Here is a 7,500-nt window from a genome sequence, read left to right as displayed (position 1 = left end):
GGGGGAAGAAAGGGAGGAAGTGGGTGGTATCGTATATAAGATTAAGGACACTTTTCGAAGTAATGTGGCCGAAATATCGTAAGAGAAGAAAGAATTGAAAAGAGCCTATTCAGTTAGTCAGAAAGCTAGATCAAGAAAGCTGCGCCCAATAGAGCAACGCCTTGAGTAGACCGATAAGGTCTCGCGAAGCCGGTCACCGTACACCTACGATCCTATCTGACTATTGAGGAGTTTGATCTTCTATCTTTTGTTCAATTGTGCGTGCTTTTTTTAACACATGCAATTGAAAGAATGTTCGATCATCAAACTTAGACTCAATGAAAGCTGCCGTTCACGTCAGGGTCCGAAGGAGAGCCTTAGTGATCCGACGGTGCCGAGTGGAAGGGCCGTCGCTCAACGGATAAAAGTTACTCTAGGGATAACAGGCTGATCTTCCCCAAGAGCTCACATCGACAGGAAGGTTTGGCACCTCAATGTCGGCTCTTCGCCACCTGGGACTGTAGTATATTCCAAGGGTTGGGCTGTTCGCCCATTAAAGCAGTACGTGAGCTGGGTTCAGAACATCGTGAGACAGTTCGGTCTATATCCGGTGTGGGCGTTAGAGCATTGAGAGGACCTTTTCCTAGTACGAGAGGGCCGGGAAGGACGCACCTCTAGTGTGCCAGTTATCGTGCCCACGGTAAACGCTGGGTATCCAAGTGCGGAGTGGATAACTGCTATTTCGAAGGAGTTAACTCCTGACTTCGGATTTATCGGATTTAGAGGAGCTCAATCTCCAGTTTTAGTGCTTTCCTGAATTCTGGAACTCAGTCCTTGTTCCCAGGGAAAAGGATAAGAGATTCTTAGGGATTACTGGCTTTTTTTTCCTTAGTTACTGCCTCGCCTACAGGATCTTCTTCAGGTAGGGATTCCCCACCAGGTCTTGAATGAGAATACAAGGTCATATACAGATCAGCCTAGGTCAGATCAAACTGAATTTCCTAGCTTTTTAGATGCAGGACTGGGCCTATCAATTCAATAGTTTCTGGCTTCCCGGCTGTACTTATGTGACTACTTCCCTCGAGGGAAGGCCCTCAAGGTCAAGTCAATAAGTAAGGAAAGAAAAGTACTAGGCCTCTTTTCCATATCATTAGCGTTAGTTAGGACCTATTCTTGGGAACTATGGCTTATGCCGTGAGGTCTCTCTTTTCTCATCTCAGCCTCCTTATCCTTATTTCTCTGTTTCGGAGCTACAGCACACGAGCGATGAAGCTTTTCGAGAAAGGCCCCGGAGAGCAATCGGCTCACTGATAGGCGCATATAGATATGGCTCCGCGGAAGTTGCCGTTGGTTTTATTCCATGAATGGATTCCCAATCAAGGTAGGGAAGACCTGAAACAGCATCTATCTCAGCTCATCCGGAAAGAGGAGCGAGACAAATCCAATCCTCGAATAAAACGAGGACACCTGTGCGGAATCAGCATTTGGAGCAGGTCAGCTTCGAATCAAATCTTTACGAAGGGTCAAATCACCTGGACTCACAGTCTAGGGTTACATCTGCATTTTCGGGTTCCCTCTCGTCTACCACTACATTTTTGCACTAAAAAACCCTTGTAAACACCCCTCCTCAAAGGAACCATGGCAAGCTACTGAAACGAACCTAATTCAAGTGACAGACAAGAAAAGCCCCAAGACGAGAGCCTCCCAAAGGAGATAAAAGACTTGGAAATCGAAGCAAAGGACAACCTGACGCAGGAGCCACTCTTTCTATATATTAAGTAGCTGTATACATGTACATGAGATGTTGCAAGCGGTATCTCCTCCGCTTTCATTCCACGTTATTTGATTAGTTAGTCAAAAATTTCTAGCCCAAGGGGCGTTTCGTTGCTTACTTGTTAAAGTAAGGAAAAAGAGCTAAAATGAGAGTCCTTGGAATAGAAAAGGAAATTTCAAGAGCTTTTTTCTCTACTAAAGGCCAAAGGGAAGCCCAAGTAAGCTAGAGTAAGCGTGGGATATTAAGTATATTAAGCTAACCTGCCAGCAAAGAGTTAGCCATTGAGTGAGTCCTTCCCGGGTGAGGCAGTTTATAGAATAAGTAATGGAATGTTTAACCGATCCATTCCGGATCGATCGAATTGGTACAGAAGTTGTAACATGGGAAAACCACAGAAAACACAACTTATTTGAATAAACCGGTGACCTACCAATTGTAGAAGTAGGATCTTTGGCAAGCAATAAGCACTTAAATAATACAATTCGAGTGTACCATCTTCTTTCTCATTTCGAGGAAACGGTGCGGGAGGAAAAGAAAACAACGGAGGGATCCTCGAAGTGGCTTGTCAACCACGCTTCTCCCCCTAAAAACAATGCTCCTCACCAACCTTAACGGCCTTGGGTTGGGGCAAGACAGCAATGAGTAGTTCGCTCCAGGACTCTACCCCCTCGAGAGCTGGATGCCGGCCGAGATGGAGCTGGGAGCCAACCTATACTTTCCCGAGGCTTGCCTTGCCCCAAAATAGAAAGAAAATGCGGGCGCCGAAAGGGAACCAGCCCAGCCTCCTCAAGAAAGCTTTGCTTGGTAGGCGCTGCCTATTCACTCGGACAATGCTCTAAACACGAAAGTGTGACGCCCCCTTCCCTGGAACCCATGCTGAGTAACAGGCTGCGCCTCGGAAAGCGCGGACGAGCCACATGCAGGAAAACTTGCACGTGTGGTTCTGGCCGGGTACCCCGGTCTACTGTACTAATATGTGTAGGTCCCCGTAATTTGAGTGAGATTGTCATGGTGCAAAAGCAGATATGGTCCGATATTCCCTTGTTCCCTGTATTGGTTATGTTCTTCATTTCTCGTCTAGCAGAAACAAATTGTTATGAAAAAACTTGATACAATAGTCCCAATTATTCCCTTAATTAGATCTTTAGCTAAAGCGAAATTTTGTAATATATTAGGACATCTCATTAGTAAGCCCGTTTGGGCCGATTCATCTGATTTTGATATAATTGACCGATATTTGCGGATATGCAGAAATCTTTCTCATTATTATAATGGATCCTCAAAAAAAAGTTTGTATCGAATAAAATATATAATTCGACTTTCTTGTATTAAAACTTTGGCTCGTAAACACAAGAGGACTTTACGCGCTTTTTTTAAAAGATTAGATTCAGAATAATTATTAAAAGAATTCTTTACAGAGGAAGAAGAGGATTTCCTAAGGGCTATTAATGGTCTAGTCTCAATCAGGGGTGCTACCAATCCCCTTTGATTTTTAGGTTCCAGTAGGTCGAAAGGCTTTCTGATCAATCCCTCTGCCTGACAAATCCCTAGCTCAAAGCAGCGTGCCTTGTCGCTACAAGCCTCAGGGGCACAAGCGCTTTCTAAGTGTTTTCTCACTTGGTCGATCTGGCAGTTCATTTTAGTTCGGTTTCGAAATAGATAGCTATCAAGCTGGTGGGACTGGAACTCAACCTGCAAATGTAGTAAGTCAGGGTCTCTTCCCCGGCCCAGGTCGTATGAAACCAGCTTCTAAGCCTACTTTCTGGTATGCCCATTAGCGCCCGTGTTCCAAGTGGTCATGGTCCAAACAAATTAGATAAATGACCACAACAAGTGGCTGGAGTCCCGTGTGACTTGGGAGCGGGGAATGGTACAAGAGCCTCAACAGGTCTCATATCGGAGAATGAATGCTACGATATAGCAATCTCTCGTATAGAATAATAGATCCGCACATCTATTGATTGACTTGAGGACTGAGGGACTTATTTTGTCGAGAATCTATTAGCCACCCGCTCATGAACATTTCTCCTACTTCCTTTGTTACTCTCAAATAAGCACACCCACACGTGCTGCTTACCGGAAAGGATGTACCGCCTCTGGCTCGCATTCCGTCCCAGTTCCTTACCCCCTGTGGGTGGGGATAATAAGTGACTTGCTCTAATGCACCTTTTACCTAGCCCTGTCATTCTTCATTTCATATTCTTTCGTTTCAAGAAAGAAAGAGTTTTTAAGTCCATCCCAAAGATTTGCCACCACTACTTCCGGAGAATCACTTTATGCCACTTTGTACACTTTAGTGTAGGCACCTTCTTGAAAAGTGCCAAGCTGTGGAAGAGAGGTGCCAGAGGAATCAATGCTCTCAGCTGAAATAGGGCTTGAAGCCTTCGAAAAATCTTTCTGCTCTTTTCTTCAAGCTTCATAAAGCACTTCTTTAGGAGTTAAACTCCCATTTGTCCATATTTCGAGAAAGAGTATTTCTTGTTTTTCATTCCCATTCACATAAGAATGAATACTATGATTTGCGTTTCAAACAGGCATGAATACTGCATCTATAGGATAACTTCCGTCTTGAAAGTTTTTTAGTCTTTTTATACAATATCCGCGCTCTTTCACTAAGTAGTGCTGTCCTTTACAGTTAGATGTGGGACTTGCACACCAACACCAATACTAATGGGATGTGTATCTCCTAAGGGAGACTAATGGAAGTTTCCTTCCTCCATCGTCATCAGTAACAAAGCTTAGCTATTACCCAAACAAGCATGAAACGTATGCTTGCGTATTTGTCCATAGGTCAAATCAGATATGTTATTATTGGAATAATTGTTGGAGACTCAAATGGTGGATATGCAAGCATGATAACTTATATGTTGTTCTATATCTCCATGAATCTATGAACTTTTGCTTGTATTGTATTATTTGGTCTACGTACCAGAACTGATAACATTCGAGATTATGCAGGATTATACACGAAAGATCCTTTTTTGGTGACTTTTCCGAGATCAGGAAATCGGTACTTTCAGAACTCAAGTAAGCAAGCGATTTGCCTCATTCCTCTCAACCTTAGCCTGGGAAAGCTATGCTCTACCATTTAGCGTCTTCCGCGTATGGAACTTTTCTATCTCTTATGTAATTTTCCACCCTTCACTTCCTCTGCTTACTTATTTAAAATAAGAGAGATAGGAGCGAGCAAGGAGAGCTAGAGTAAAGAGCTAGTGTAATATCTGAAATGAGTATACAAATAGAGCTCCATACTTGTAGCGATAAGTAGAGTAGCTAGAGTGAAAAAAGGAGCAAGTAAAGAGAGGTTGAGCTAGTGCACTGAACACTTTCTATATATATCTGTCTTCATTATCAGCAGTTTTGAATCTCCGATAGATCAATGGTGGTTCAGTCTTGTCAGTGATTAGAGTTGTTGGCCTAAGGCGTGAAAGCCCGGAGGGATCTTGTGAATACCTGAAGCCCAAAATGTCAATCGAAATTATCTAGGAATTTTTCTTGGTTTGCTGTCCTCTGCTCTAATAGGCGAAAGCAATCTTCCTTCCCGCAAACTCTATACACAACATGCCATTATTTATAGTTTTCCCAGCCAATAGTTTGAAGTCAGAAAGAGCACTGGATCAAATCTTAGTCGATTCCATCCATTAGATAGACTTCTCTGACTCTATTCTTAGAGCTTTGGATGGACAAGTTGCCAAATGCTTTTAAAAGAGATACCTCAGATGGTGTACCACAAGCAAGAAGTCAGACTCCATTATCACGATAGTAACTTATAAGGGGTTCATACTCCTGCCAATGATTGGCCAATACAACGTATATGACTTTAAGCTCTCACCATCAATCCTGACATAGAATAAAAGTTCAATAATGGAAACTCAAATCATATGAATCAAATTGGGATTCATATCAGGCTCTCAAGACCACGGGGTCCTTGTACCCCGTTTATGTGACACATGACATGTATAGGCATTTTGAAACCAACCGGTTGAGAGGTCCCTGATGAACGGATAATTTATACGCTTTTTGGCATTGTTTTTACTTAGTTTTTAGTATGATTTAGTTGGTTTTTAGTATATTTTTATTAGTTTTTAATTAAAAATCACATTTCTAGACTTTACTATGAGTTTGTGTATTTTTCTGTGATTTCAGGTATTTTCTGGCTGAAATTGAGGGAGCTGAGCAAAAATCTAATTCAGGCTGAAAAAGGACTGCTGATGCTGTTGGATTCTGACCTCCCTGCACTCAAAGTGGATTTTCTGAAGCTACAGAACTCCAAATGGTGCGACCTCAATTGCGTTGGAAAGTAGACATCCAGGGCTTTCCAGCAATATATAATAGTCCATACTTTTCTCAAGGATAGATGATGTAAACTGGTGTTCAACGCCAGTTCCATGTTGCAGTCTGGCGTCCAGCGCCAGAAACAAGTTACAAGTTGGAGTTCAACGCTAGAAACAGGTTACAACCTGGCGTTGAATGCCCAAAACAGCCCAGGCACGTGAGAAGCTTAAGTCTCAGCCCCAGCACACACCAAGTGGGCCCCAGAAGTGGATTTCTGCGCTATCTATCATAGTTTACTCATTTTCTGTAAACCTAGGTTACTAGTTTAGTATTTAAACAACTTTTAGAGATTCATTTAGTACCAGATGACATTTTTAGATCTGAACTTTGTACTCTTTGACAGCATGAGTCTCTAAACTCCATTGTTGGGGGTGAGGAGCTCTGCAGCGTCTTGATGAATTAATGCAATTATCTCTATTTTCCATTCAAACACGCTTGTTCCTATCTAAGATGTTCATTCGCGCTTCACTATGAAGAAGGTGATGATCCGTGACACTCATCACCTTCCTCAACCCATGAACGTGTGCCTGACAACCACCTCCGTTCTACATCAAATTGAATGAGTATCTCTTAGATTTCTTAATCAGAATCTTCGTGGTATAAGCTAGAATTGATGGCGGCATTCATGAGAATCCGGAAAGTCTAAACCTTGTCTGTGGTATTCCGAGTAGGATTCAAGGATTGAATGACTGTGACGAGCTTCAAACTCGCGATTGTTGGGCGTAGTGACAGACGCAAAAGAATCAAGGGATTCTATTCCGACATGATCGAGAACCAACAGATGATTAGCCGTGCTGTGACAGAGCATTTGGACCATTTTCACTGAGAGGACGGGAAGTAGCCATTGACAACGGTGACACCTTACATACAGCTTGCCATGGAAGGAGCCTTGCGTGTGTGAAGAGGAGTACAAGAGAAAAATTGAAATAAAGAAGACAAAGCATCTCCAAAACCCCAACATATTCTCCATTATTGAGTAACAAGTATTTGTTTTATGCCCTTTGACTTTTTACAATTAAAACTAAGAATTATTATTGATATTATATCCTGACTAAGAGTTACAAGATAACCATAGCTTACTTNTCTTTTTGGTTTAGAGTCTCTTATTATTGTTCTTGTTAAAATTTTAGAATCCTTATTTTCTTTTTCAAAATTTTAGTTTTCGAAAAAAAATTTATATATTATTTATTTATACCTTGTTAAAACACTTTAAATTTATAGCTCAATTAGTTAGAGCATGGTGCTTATGTTCTTGGTAATTGGCTATCTTTTTTTTTAAAAAATCCTTTTTTCAAAAATAATTTTTTTTTTTAAATCTTGTACCAAACTTTAAGTTTGGTGTTTTCTTGTTGATTTTTCTTTGTTTTTCAAAAATTTTAGCTTGGTTTTCTAAAAATTTTTAGTTTGTTTTT

This window comes from Arachis ipaensis, chromosome B05 (genome assembly GCF_000816755.2).
Source record: "Arachis ipaensis cultivar K30076 chromosome B05, Araip1.1, whole genome shotgun sequence".
Classification (NCBI taxonomy): Eukaryota; Viridiplantae; Streptophyta; class Magnoliopsida; order Fabales; family Fabaceae; genus Arachis; species Arachis ipaensis.
This window is presented reverse-complemented; position numbering follows the sequence as displayed.